Source organism: Schistocerca americana, chromosome 1, assembly GCF_021461395.2.
Source record: "Schistocerca americana isolate TAMUIC-IGC-003095 chromosome 1, iqSchAmer2.1, whole genome shotgun sequence".
Taxonomy (NCBI): domain Eukaryota; kingdom Metazoa; phylum Arthropoda; class Insecta; order Orthoptera; family Acrididae; genus Schistocerca; species Schistocerca americana.
The window spans coordinates 552,040,272-552,054,770 of NC_060119.1; positions in this window are offsets into that span (position 1 = coordinate 552,040,272).

Sequence of the window (14,499 nt, forward strand, 5' to 3'; positions counted from 1 at the left end):
GGATACAAAAATTACCTTACAGAACGGAGGACAATGACAAGGAAATTAATTCGTCTGAAGGAATGTAGCAAGAATAACCGAATTTTGATAGGAAATAAACGCTTCTTGATGCCATTAGGATGAGCTCCAAGAAAAGTTTAGTTATCCTTTCTTGACTGAGTTTTGTGTTTCATTGGAGAGAAAACAAATTACAAAACTTAATTTTATCCGTAGTGACGATTCTTTGCACCTCTTGTCGTCATATAATTATCTTAGCAATACCGAAAAGTGGCTGATCTCAACAAATTTTGCAAATACGTATTTTTATTTATGTATACGGCCACTTCAAGAGGAAAAAAGTATAAAAAGCAATTCCCTGCTAGTCATTAAGGTAATTTACTACGAAATGTCTGAACTTTCCCCTAACACCTATGCTACCAGCAACACACGCGGCTAGGGCTATCCGGTTTTAATCACATACAGGCTGACGAATGATGTCAGATGTAAAATACATTTAATGTACATTGTTACTAATTTTCTGTATTATTCAAATATTGTTAGTTTTACATTGTAGCGTAGATGAAGCTGGGACGAAGAATTGGGTGCAATATACTTGTGCTCTATCAAGTCGGGAAACTAAGACTACGTAAGCTACAGCACATTCATATCGGGGGAGGTTTTCTTTGCAGTAACTATTAGTCCTAGAGAAGAAATGTGTAGGACCTTCTTTTGTAGGAAATTTAGTGCAGCTTAATTTTCTACTGCGACTGGTTTTCGCTGAATGTTGCTGTTCTCGAGTTAAGGAAAAACGTAAAAAAAAAATGTTCTATCTCGGAAAATATTCGGAATAGGGTATAGGAGTATGTCCATACGCAGTATCACTCCTCCCCCGAAAGCAGTATCACCCCCCCCCCCCCCCCGGTATTTCCTGACTGTATAGTTAGGGAATTTAACTTGTGGCTAGAAAACAGAACGAAGGGAGGAGGAATGCAAGGAAGGGACTTGAGGAGTTTGCGTCCAGTCGACGACGACAGAAAGGAATTGGAGACTTGATAACAAATCCACACCAGTGACGTTTAGCAGCAGTAAAGTGAATTGACCAAAGGATAATTCTTGTGATCTCGTACAAGTGAGTGACGCGTTTGATTCTAACATCTGTTGTTACTAACTTATGTCACATTACGCCTTGTCTAACCACAATATGAACGATAAAGAGTTGCAGTTGGTAGGGTTTCAAGGCTTTGTTCATGTTAACGATGTGTAGGACGGTCTGCGGTTGGAAATATTAAATTCATTTCGTTCAGATAGTATTACAGAACACGTCATTGCTTTGGTGGTCTACAAATACGAACCCCTGTCAGTTATAGGTGCACCTTGACATTTCATGTAGATTATGTGGCTTAGGATTCACTATTGCTTCAACAGTTGGACGTCCGTTTTTCAAATAAGTGCTAACTTAACGTTGTGTGTATGAAGTACGTTACATACTTGTTTTTAGAAGTTCCAGTCACAATATGAAGAAAAATAGGTTCAGCTGCACTAAATCACTTCGCACTACTTTTGCTATCCGACATAACGATCGCCCGACATTACGATGCACGCGACTTTCTATGTTTCGCAACAGACAAAGTAAAATATATCGGTTCAGTACTATACCTTCTCACTTGATCTTTTTTGTATTGTGCCGGTGATTTTCAGAAATTTCTGTGTTTAAGTTGACACTGATGCTCAACACAGAGATCTGCAATAGTCGTTAGAGACCGCAGCACGTAAGAGGAATTGACGCGGTAAGTTATCCGAGTCCCTAAGGTAGTCCACAGTCAAGTACGGCAGCGACCTGGCGGAGGTGTGTAGCAGCGCTAGTGGGCAGTGTAACGGGCCCCAGCAGCAACGGCGGCAGCAGCAGCTGCTGTATTCGCGGGCGCCACCGCTTCCGATCGCGCGTGGCGGGCTTAGCCCGTCGCTCGTGTGAGAGGCCTGCGGACTCGCATAATGGCGCGGATTAGCGTCGTGCGCTGCAGCAAACTCGCAGTCGCGCCCTCTGGGTTAGCGTAACGTCACACAGGGCAGCGGCACACGTCGGCGGAGACGGCCACAGCCTCTCCACCCACCTGACAACTACCTGTCCCCTTGTGCTATTTTCCTTCAACAGTGAGATATTCTCCTGTGGAGATAATAGCACAGAATCGTACAGCTAGGAGCTACACCACTAAGAAGAATGCCAGCGGAAGTTGATGTGGGGAGCGAGAAACACAGACTCTCCCCTCGCTTCCTTCCGCTCAAAGGTCTGTGCTATTCTCCTTCCCTTACAAGTACACTTGATGTAATCAAGTTTGCTTCTAAGCCTTGTTGTGATTCACTGTTTGATGTTTATAGACACCTAGTTCCATTTACTCTTTTTGCACAGCCCCAGCGAGAAAGAGGTAAATTCTAGTTAACAGCAGATATTACGTCCACATTGTGAGCAAGAAACAGAAAAGAAAACTCTATCATTGGCGATGTTTTCACTGAACAAAATAAAACTTATATCGGGGCGAGAAAAGCGGATTTCATTAGCTAGATACCTAACATCAGTACTAATAAACTGATACAGCAGCTACTGATAACCTATACACACAAAAGGAAAATGCGACCGATTTCTTCATTTTGAGAAGCACCAGTACCGTGGGGAGGTGATAGTGTTTAACATATTTTGCGTGACAAAAAAGTAAAGTTCCCACGAAGGGAAAAGGAAGCGAAATGAAACTCCGCAGTTTGAGAGGTTATGTGACATTGTTTCAGTGACAGTAAAATAGTAGAATTTTTAAATAACTTGACAATATAAGACCACTTACCGTAAGAGGTTCCACCGTCTCTTACCGGGATTCATGCACCGATTTCGTTGGTTCAAAATGGTTTGGCTGGCTCTCAGCACTATGGGACTTAACTTCTAAGGTCATCAGTCACCTAGAACTTAGAACTAATTAAACCTAACTAACCTAAGGACATCACACACATCCATGCCCGAGGCAGGATTCGAACCTGCGACCGGAGCGGTCGCGCGGTTCCAGACTGTAGTGCCTAGAACCGCTCGGGCACCCTGGCCGGCGATTTCGTTGGGAATTGTGTCAAAAAGCTGTTGTATCCCCTCGTGAGGCAAGCTGGCCAACAACTGTCGTAACTCGTCTTTGATCTCGTGGATACTGGCAGTGGGACGGAGTAGTTGTGCTAGCTTGTCCCACGCATGTTCCATCAGGAATTATCCTATTGGTAAAGACGACATTTCAGCATCACGCAGACAGTTCACAGATACACGTGCCTGAATGGACTAGTACTGTGGGTGGACAAGTATTGTCGTGAAACTTCCTGGCAGATTAAAACTGTGTGCCCGACCGAGACTCGGGACTGGTCCTGAGTTCGAGTCTCGGTCGGGCATACAGTTTTAATCTGCCAGGAAGTTTCATATCAGCGCACACTCCGCTGCAGAGTGAAAATCTCATTCAAGTATTGTGTTGAAAACTGGCACCATCATATCGTCTTATGAGAGCTAACAAATGAGATCGCCTGATGCCCGTCACGTACCGTTGTGCGGTCGGAGTTCCCTCAATCACTACCACCCGTGACCTGAAGTTATTCCCTATTGTGTATCGTGTATTAAACCGGGGACCTAGGAACGATGGAGAGGCTTCGTCCGACCGTAGCCCTTAGTGGTTCACAACACCACAACAGGCCACATCAGTCCACCTAACCCACCTCCGCCCCACTCTGAGCCCAGGGTTATTGTGCGGTTGGGCCTCCAGTGTCGTATTAGGGCTCTAAATTTGCATCCGACTGCCTAAACACACCTATTTCTTACAATAAACAAAATTCTAAAGGGCAGCCAGTATAATCAAAGAAGCTGTAGAGCGCATATTAAGCTCTAAATAAAAATTAAATTGCACTGTTTCGTAATAAATGAAAACGAAAGTCATTGCAGACTCAAATATTCTCATGATGTAGAAGAAAACTGGACTGCTGAACAAAAAAATCTTGACTACATTCTGAAACCTCAAATCGATCTTTACGCCTTGTAACATGTAACTTTCTTTAACAGAATCAATCAATTATTCTGCCCAAGTGCAACTAAAAGCATTGCATTAGTCAGAAATGGACGCAGTGCTAATACTGACTCTGACAGTCACATGTCGTTCATACTGCAGATACCGTCGGTAGGCTGGTTGTGTAGCAACGCTTGCTTGATCCTTGATTCTTTCATGGCTGCACTGCCTCGTAATTGGTCAGCCGAGTAGTGTGTGCTTCAGAATGTGGTGAATATGTGGGGGCGACGTAGCGAGGTGGAGCAGTGGTTAGCACACTGTACTCGCGTTAGAGAGGACAACAGTTCAAACCCACGTCCGGCCATCCAGATTTAGGTTGTCTATGATTTAGCTAAATCGCTCCAGGCAAATGCCAGGATGGTTCCTTTGAAAGGGCGTGGCCGATTTCCTTCTCCATCCATCCGATTCGTAATAGGGCGTGTGATCACCGTGAACGGTAACGTATGCCTCGCAACGTGCTGTCGTGCGGGTCATGAGTCTGCTTAGGAGTTCTAATGCTGCGGTGTTTCATTCCTCCACCAGCACTCTTGAAACAGCTGCATGTTCGCTGGTGCATGTGCACCTGGAACATGAAATAACAGAAGGAGGATCTTTTAACTTCTGTGGCTGGTAAAAGCTGTACAGTGTACAGGGATTCGAGCCAAGACATTTGCTTATCACGAGAAACATTGTAATAGCCGTGCCATTCAAGCTGGGTGCACGGCCACACGCAAAATTTTAAATTTCCAGTACCATTCCTCCTGTTGATTTTATATGTGCTACATAAGACAGATAAAACATCGCATTCAGATAATCTGATGAGGGGGCCGGATGAGGGCAAGTGAGTTGATGAGATTGAAGAGGCTGACTGTTGCCGACGAGGTAATTACAGATGCAGCGCATACTAGTGTCATGGAAAAAAATGGTACGTAAATTGCCCGTCTCGATTTCAAGGAGACCATCACATCATTTGCCTTCATCGACCTACCAAACCGGGGAAAACCAAAATCTAGACGGTGGGACAGGAATCTGAATTGCCTTGCTACCGATCATAGTACTGAGATCAGTTACTGAAATTTCAGAAGACGCCATTCGTACAATGCAATACAGTAACGCGAAAAGGATAGGCGTTGCACGTGGAAAACTATCAGCAGTTTCATTCTGTATGACGAGCATGGTGACTTCTTGATGATGATTTCTGGTTTGTGGGGCGCTCAACTGCGCGGTCATCAGCGCCCGTACAAATTCCCAACCTTTGCTCAGTCCCAGCTCACCACTTTCATGAATGATGATGAAATGATGAGGACAACACAAACACCTAGTCATCTCGAGGCAGATGAAAATCTCTGACCCCGCCTGGAATCGAACCCGAGACCCCGCGCTCGGGAAGTGAGAACGCGACCGCAAGACCACGAGCTGCCGCACGTAACTTCTTAAATTCATGTCACTCGTAACTTTTCATAATGTAGTGTACACTTCTGGCCATTACAATAGCAGTGTCTGGAAAGATAGAAAATAACGAAGTTTAAGTTATTTTGCGTGTAGATCAGGCCTGGCAAAGTGTGGCCTGCGAGCTATTCGTCTGCAGCAAGTGTTTCCCTCTCCCAGCCCTACTCGCACAGTGTGGTCACGGCCAAGCAGGAGTATATGATGCGACTGTGTCTACAGCGGAGAGGGGCAGCGTCTTCCTTCGACCGCTTCCTGAACGCAACCTAGAGCGGTCTCGGACCTAAACAGGCATCGGTTGAGCTCAGCGATTTATTCGGATTTACTCTCCGTAATATCTATTTATCGCCCAGGTTTTCATATTTGTTGCTACAGTCGCTATAAACGGTTTCGACTCCGGTTGTCACTATGGCTGCTCTGGTTTTTGAGAATGTCGAAAAGAAATAACACTGAAAATCGTATTTTCACTGATGAGAGGGGGATTTAGGATTTTATGTATACAATTTCAGTGAAAATTTCGGACTTTTAATGTGTAAAACGTGCTTGGGTGACAACAAAGGTCGTAATATTGTTCGACATATCGCCTCATTCCACGAAGGAACACAAGGGTGTTACTGCCATGGCGGATGATGTGCTTTTAGTGGATCAGTTAAAAATGGAACTAAGAAAGCTGCGTGAACCATCAAGTCTTACAGAAAAGTGTTTAACTGCACGTATGCGATATGCTCAATATTCGGAAAAGATCAGAAATGCTTCGTTGACGGCATATTCGTGAAAGAATGTGCAATACATACGGGAAAAGCATTTGTTTAGGACTATGTCGCTAATATTTAAGAATAGCTGTGTTGTAATATGATGGTGTAAAAAGTCTACTTTTTGATACGTGTCAAAGTAGGCAACTAAACAATGTAATTACAAACTGTTGGTCGAGAGAACGACTGAACAGATTTCATTCAACAGCTAATTTCTATTCACATAATAATTCACTTCTTTAAGTTGGGTGGAGTGGTCCAGTGAAGGCCATAAAATGTAAATAAATAAATAGAGTACTTTTCTGTGCACGAAGAATTACTTGCTTCAGTTGCATTGCTAGGAAAAATGTTACATTGCTGTAAAAAATGAAAAATGTAACGAAATTTACGCACGTAATATGCTGAGGAAACCCATTACTATTTCGCCGAAGGCTTAAACAGTTTATTGTCAGAATTTGACATGGAATATGGAGATATAATTCTTCACTCTGAAAATAATTGGTTCAGTGCAGGAAACAAAAAAAAAAAAAAAAAATGGCTCTGAGCACTATGGGACTTAACTACTGAGGTCATCAGTCCCCTAGAACTTAGAACTACTTAAACCTAACTAACCTAAGGACATCACACACATTCATGCCCAAGGCAGGATTCGAACCTGCGACCGTAGCAGTGCAGGAAACAGTTCAGTTCCCTTTTCCCTTAGAATTTTTTAAGTTTTTGAGTAAAAAGACATCGTATACTCTGGAATTTGAAAAGAAACTTAATATTTTACTTTTATTTGTCATAATTAGCATTTCTTACACATCGCTTAACTAATCTGAAGGTACATTTGCTTATAGAGAGCTGGTAGTTCTCGCAATCCAGGACGACTGACACACCGTCGCAATTAGCTGGCTCAATTAGCGCCTCGTGTGGAGTACAGCGGACATCATACTCATTAAATTTGTAGGTCATAGAGGGTGTCGAGGGAGGGGAATTTAGGACACAGGGCTGCCACCTCTGGCAGCAACACTGTCTCTAACACGGCTTCGCAGCGGGGTGGACAGGGATTGCATCAGATACATGGGTACGTCATTCTGTGCTGCTTCAACTCCATGCCAGAGTCTGTCAACTGCTGTAGTTGGCGAGTGGAGAAATGCCACACTCTCAGCAGTCAAGCCTATTTTAGCACAGGGTTACGAGGGGCGAATTAAGGGTGAATAACGTGCAGAATGGCAACTTCAAAAATTTATTAATCAAAAACATACATTTGATAAATAAAACATCTTTTATGAAATAAAGTTTATCTGGCCAAAGATCAGCACAAAAAACCTATTAAATAAAAAAACAACTCGTTTAAAATGATTTTAAGAATTAAATAATAAACTGGTATTAAAAGCGATAAAATGGTTTAAAACTCATCCACAATTTGACTATTAAAACAATTTCAATTAGTTAATAAAATAATGTGAAGAAACCAGGTTCAGCGATTCATTGAAAGCAGAATTGAATTTGTGCAATCATAAGAGTATATTAAATGACGCTGAAATTTACTGAGACGGAGTGCGTCCATAGGCCACAAGGTTCAGTGCATAAATTCTGTAGGTCGATCACAACAGATTGCACATTAGCTCTGGTCATATGAAAAACAACAAGTATTAGCCTTCATTAAACAACGATTACAGTCACAATCGTACCAACTGGGACCCGTAACTGTTATATTCCACCACACTAACACACTGACGGAAAAAATGGCAACACTAAAAAAATAATTGATGTAAAATAATGAAGTTTCGGGAATTGTCTAGGTAACATATTCAAGTAATTAACACTGCAAAATCGCAGGTCAATATAGGGGCGAGATAAGCCATTGCCAATGTTAAATGCTGCTAAATAAATAAACGGTGTAACCACTGGAATGTTGAATGCAAGCGTGGAAGCGTGTATGCAATGTGTCGTACAGGTGCCGGATTCATTTATGGTATGGAGTTTCACCCCTGTTGTACCACGTCGGTCAATACACGGACGGTTAATGCTGTTTGTGGATGACTCTTGTTGTCGTCCGATGATGTCTCATATGTGCTGGATTGGAGAGAAATCTGGTGAACGAGCAGGCCGAGACAACATGTCGACACTATGTGCAGCATGTTGCATTAAACGGCGGTATGTGGGCCAGCGTTATATCGTTGGAAAACACCACTTGGAACGCTGTTCAGAAGTGGCAGCAAGACAATTCGAATCACCAGATTAACGTACAAGTTTGCAGTCAGAGTGCTTGGGTAAACTACGAGGGTGGCTCTGCTGTCTTACGAAATCGCACCTCAGACCATAACTCGAGGTGTAGGTCCAGTGTGTCCAGCGAGCAGACAGGTTGGTTGGCGGCCCCCAACTGGCCACCTCATCAACAGCACACGGCCATCATTGGCACCGAGGCAGAAACAACTTTCATCAGAAAACACAACAGACTTATTCCACTCTGCCGGCTCGGACCTGTCCTCGAAGCAATCTGTTTGTGTCAGTTCGTTTGGTCACGGCGGTGGTAATTGCTGCTCAAATTGCTGTTGCAGATTCAGTACGATGCGCCACAGCCGTACGCTGAATACGATGACATTTCCTGTCAATAGTGCCACATGGCCGTTCGGAGTCCAGTCTCCTTGCGGCCGTATATTCTCGAGACCACCGCTGCCAGTAATAATGCAAAGAAGCTACATTCCTTCCAAGTCTCTCTGCAATATCGCGGAAGGAAATTCTGCTTCTCTTAACATACACGTCTCCTTTCAAACTGGGTGAACTGTTGATTATGGCGTCTTCGTCGCTATAAAAGGCATTCTTGACTAACGTCAACCCACTACTTGCAACCTCAAAGGCAACTAACGCTCGCGACCGTTACAACGTGTATTTAAAGCAAACCTCATTTGCGTCATCAAAGCTGCGCTACTAATGCCACTACCATGCAACTGGCGGGAAGTGTGAATAGCCATCCTTCAGATAGAGAAACATGCCTATCAGATTTCGTTTATGTCGCACAATTGCCTCTTGATGATTTAGTTTCTTCCGTCAGTGTACAACGAACCACAGACACTCGCAATAACTCTTGAAAATACAGCAAGAAATTTTCCAATAAGTTTTTCAATTATCCTTATGTAAAATAGTTCCCCCCCTCCCCATTAAATATGAGGAGGCTTGCATGCCTCAGCAATACAGATAGCCATACCGTAGGTGCAACCACAACGGAGGGGTATCTGTTGAGAGACCAGACAAACGTGTGGTTCCTCAAGAGGGGCCTTTTAAGTAGCTGCAGGGGCAACGGTCTGGATGATTGACTAATCTGGCCTTGTAACATTAACCAAACCGGCCTTGCTGTGCTGATACTGTGAACGGCTGAAAGCAAGGGGGAAACTACACCCATAATTTTTCCGAGGGCCTGCAACTTTACTGTATGGTTAAATGATGATGACGTTCTCTTGGGTAAAATATTCCGGAGGTAAAATAGCTCCTCATTCGGATCTCTGGGCGGGGACTACTCAGAAAGACGCGTTATCAGGAGAAAGAAAACTGGCTTTCTACGGATCGGAGCCTGGAATGTCAAATCCCTTAATCGGGCAGGTAGGTTAGAAACTTTAAAAAGGGAAATGGATAGGTTAAAGTTAGATATAGTGGGAATTAGTGAAGTTCGGTGGCAGGTGACACAAGACTACTTGTCGGGTGGATACTGGGCTATAAATACAAAATCAAATAACGCTAATGCAGCAGTAGATCTAATAAAGAATAAAAAAAATAGGAACGCCGATAAGCTTCTACGAACAGCATAGTTAAGCCAAGATAGATACGAAACCCACGCCTACCACAGAAGTACAAGTTTATATGCCAACTAGCTCCACAGATGATGAAGATATTGAAGAAATGTATGATGTGATAAAAGAAATTATTCAAATAATTAAGGGAGACGAAAATTTAAGTCATGGGGGACTGGAATTCAGTAGTAGGGAAAGGAAGAGAAGGAAAAGTAGTAGGTGAATATGGGCTCGGGGTAAGGAATAAAAGAGTAAACCGCCTGGTAGAATATTGCGCAGAGCACAACTTAATCATAGCTGACACTTGGTTTAATAATCATTAAAGAAGGTTATATTCGTAAAAGAGGCTTGGAGACACGGGAAAATTTCAGGCAGATTACATAATGGTTAGACAGAGATTTAGGAACCAGGTTTTAAATTGTAAGACATTTCCAGGGCCAGATGTGGAATCTGATCACAATTTATTGGCTATGAACTGTAGATTAAAACTGAAGAAACTGCAAAAAGATGGGAATTTAAGGAAATTGTACCTGAATATACTGAAAGAATCACAAGTTGTAGAGATTTTCAGACAGAGCATCAAGGAACTATTGACAATAACAGGGTAAAGAAATACTATAGAAGAAGAATGGGTAGCTTCGAGAGATGAAACAGTGAAAGCAGCAGAGGATCAAGTTCAAATGGTTCAAATAGCTCTGAGCACTATGGGACTTAACATCTGAGGTCATCAGTCCCCTAGAACTTAGAACTACTTAAACCTAACTAACCTAAGGACATCAGACACATCCATGCCCGAGGCAGAATTCGAAGCTGTGATCGTAGCAGCAGCGCGGTTCCGGATTGAAGCGCCTAGAACCGCTCGGCCGCAACGGCCGGCGACGATCAAGTATATAACAAGACAAGGGCTCTTAGAAATCCTTGGGTAACAGAAGAGATATTGAATTTAATTGATGAAAGGAGAAAATATAAAAATGCAGTAAATGAAGGAGGCGAAAAGGAATAAAAAGTCTCAAAAATGAGATCGACAGAAAGGGCAAAATGGCTAAGCAGGGATGGCTAGAGGACAAGTGTAAGGATGCAGAGGGAAAATCACTAGGGGTAAGATGGATACTGCCTACAGGAAAATTAAAGAGACCTTTTGAGAAAAGAGAAGCACCAGTATGAATATCAAGAGCGCAGATGGAAAACCAGTCCTAAGGAAAGAAGGGAAAGTAGAAGGAGTATATAGAGGGTCAATACAAGGGCGATGTACTTGAGGACAATATTATGGAAATGGAACAGACGTAGATGAAGATGAAAGGGAGATATGATACTGTGTGAAGAATTTGACAGAGTACTGAAAGACCTAACTCAAAAAAAGGGCCCAGGAGTAGACAAAATTCCATTAGAACTACTGATTGCCTTTGGAAAGCCATCCATGATAAAACTCTACCATCTGGTGAGCAAGACGTATGACACACGTGAAATACCCTCAGATATCGAGAATAATTTAATAGCTCCAATCCCAAAGAAAGCAGGTGTCGACAGGTATGAAAATTACCGAACAATGAGTTTAATAAGTCACGGCTGCAGAATACTAACACGAATTCTTCACAGGTGGAAGAAAAATCTGGTAGAAGACGACCTCGGGGAAGATCAGTTTGGATTCCGTAGGACTGTTGGAACACGCGAGGCAATACTGACCTTACAACTTATCTTTGGGGATATATTAACGAAGGGAAACCTACGTTTCTAGCATTTGTAGACTTAGAGAAAGCTTTTGACAATGTTGCCTGGAATACTCTCTTTCAAATTATGAAGGTGGCAAGGGTAAAATACAGGGAGTGAAAGACTGTCTACAATTTGTACAGAAACGAGATGGCAGTTGTAAGAGTCGAGGGGCATGAAAGGGAAGCAGTGATTGAAAAGGGAGTTAGACAGGTTTATAGACTATCCCAGATGTTATTCAATCTGTATATTGTGCAAAGAAACAAAAGAGAAATTTAAATTTGGAGTAGGAATTAAAATCGAGGGGGGAGAAATAAAAACTTTGAGGCTTGCGGATGACACTGTAATTCTGTCAGATAGAGCAAAGGACCTGAAAGAGCAGCTGAACGGAATGGACAGTGTCTTGATAGGAGAATGAACATCAACAAAAGCAAAACGAGGATAATCGAATGTAGGCGAAATAAATCAGGTGTCGCTGAGAGAATTAGAGTAGGAAATGAGACACTTCAAGCAGCAGATGAGTTTTGCTATCTGGGGAGCAAAATAACTGATGAAGGTCGAAGTACAGAGAGGATATAAAATGTAGACTAGCACTGGTAAGGAAAGCGTTTCTGAAGAAGCAAAATCTGTTAACATCAAGTATAGATTTAAATGTCAAGAAGTCTTTTCTGAAAGTATCTGTGCGGAAGTGAAACATGGACGATAAATAGTTTATACACAAAGAGAATAGAAGCTTTCTAAATGTGTTTCTACAGACGAATGTGTAAGATTAGATGAGTAGATCATGTAACTAATGAGGAGGTACTGAATAGTATTGGGGAGAAGAGGAATTCGTAGCACAACCTGACCAGTACAAGGGATCGGTTGGTAGGACACGTTCTGAGACATCAAGGGATCACCAATTTAGTTCTAGAGGGAAGGATTGAGGGAGACCAAGAGATGAATATACCAAGCAAATTCAGAAGGATATAACCAGCAGTAATTACTGGATGATGAAGAGGTTTGTACAGGATAGAGTAGCATGAAGAGCTACATCAAGCCAGTCTCTGGACTGAACACCACCACAACAATAAAAAGCCGCTACGTGTTAAGATAAATAAACTTTTATAAATTGTTCGAAGATGATATATATTGGTGAAGTATCACTGCATCCAATACCCCTGCACAGCCGACCCTGATACATAGTAAAGTTTTTTTGTTACCGGCTCCACAGGTGGCAGCACGGTAAGGACGATGCGCTTGTAATAGTCCACTGTCCCTCATTCAGCAGCCGAGTTGTGCCTGCTATTTGCATTTCCGCCAACGGCAGCTAACGTCACATTCACTGATAAATCTCACCAAAGAAAAGGAGGTAACGCGCGCATGCCCTGGGTCCAAATACTTATCTGCTGCTGGTACATTTGTAATACACTAGTGTCCAAAATTTTGATAGGTTACGTTTATTTTGCCACAAAACAGCATAAACAGGTGGTGGTAATCTAGAAACAATGCAAAAAATACATAAAGTAAACAACTGCAACATGCATAAAGGTAGACAAAAAAATTTCTTCGGTTTTTTTTTTTCAACTTAACGGGTTTGCACACAAATTCCGACTACTGGTTAATGTGCTGAGTATAGGATGTGACCACCTCTGACAGCAATACGGCCCTGGCAACGATGGGGCGTGCTGTGAGTGCTATCATCAGTCTCATGTTGAGGCAATAACGCCCTTCTTCCTGCAGAACTGCTCGCAGTCTTGGAGAGTGGTTGGTGGATGCTGACGTGACGGAAACCTTCTCCCTAGTTCATACCGGACATGCTCTGTGAATTCAAATCGGGAGAGCGAGCAGGCCACGCCGTGCGTGCAATATGTTCCGTTTCCAAGATAACATCAACCACTATAATCCCTGCCCACACCATTAGGGCTCTTTTTCGATTCGGTTCTTTCCACAATGTTTACGTCCTGAAATCGTGTTCCACGTTCCCTCCAGATGCTTATGCATCTAAAATCACTCTACAGACAAAATCGGGCCTCATCTGTGTAAAGGCCATCGGCCCACTGTTCGACAGTCCGGTTGGCATGTTGATGACTCCACTCTGGACGTTCCCTATTGTGTAGACACGTCAGAGGTAGACATACAGCAGGTCTCTGACAATAAAGGCCACTCTACTGAAGCCTTCTGCACACTGTTTGTCTCGATACAACACGTTCACTGGATGCTGCGAGTTCACACGCCAGTTGCCGTGCAGTACTAAGGCAGTACTGTCGTCCCCTTACAGCCAAATAACGGTCCTCTCTTCTGAAGTCACGGATATTCGACCCAGCACTGGTCTTCGGGATATAGTTTCGGTCTCTACACACTGACGCCACATCCGAGGAACAGCAGGACGATTCACATTAAGCCATCAAGCCAAATCAGTTTGCGACTGTCCTGTTTTCTCTTTTTTTTTTTTTTTTAGGGCTCTTCACCGCAGAGAGTCTGGTAGGCATCTTCTCTGTGCCTTACTGCACCGTCTGTGACTGTATACAGCGATTGTGAATGTGGGCCTACCCGTTAAACGCGACCTCATGTCATAGGTGCCCTGATGTCATCGTTGGCATGGTTGTTAGTTGACCGGTATGCTATGTTCGGTGCAGAACACGATTGTACAGACATCTGGTTGACATTTTATGATTATATCGTGAGTTAGGTACAGAACGGGGAAAATAGCGGTTTATTGCTTTCGTTTTAGATACCAGTGTGTAAGTCTATCTCTGTTTCACGGAACATTTCGTCTGATGAAGCAGTAGTAGCAGTGTGATGAAA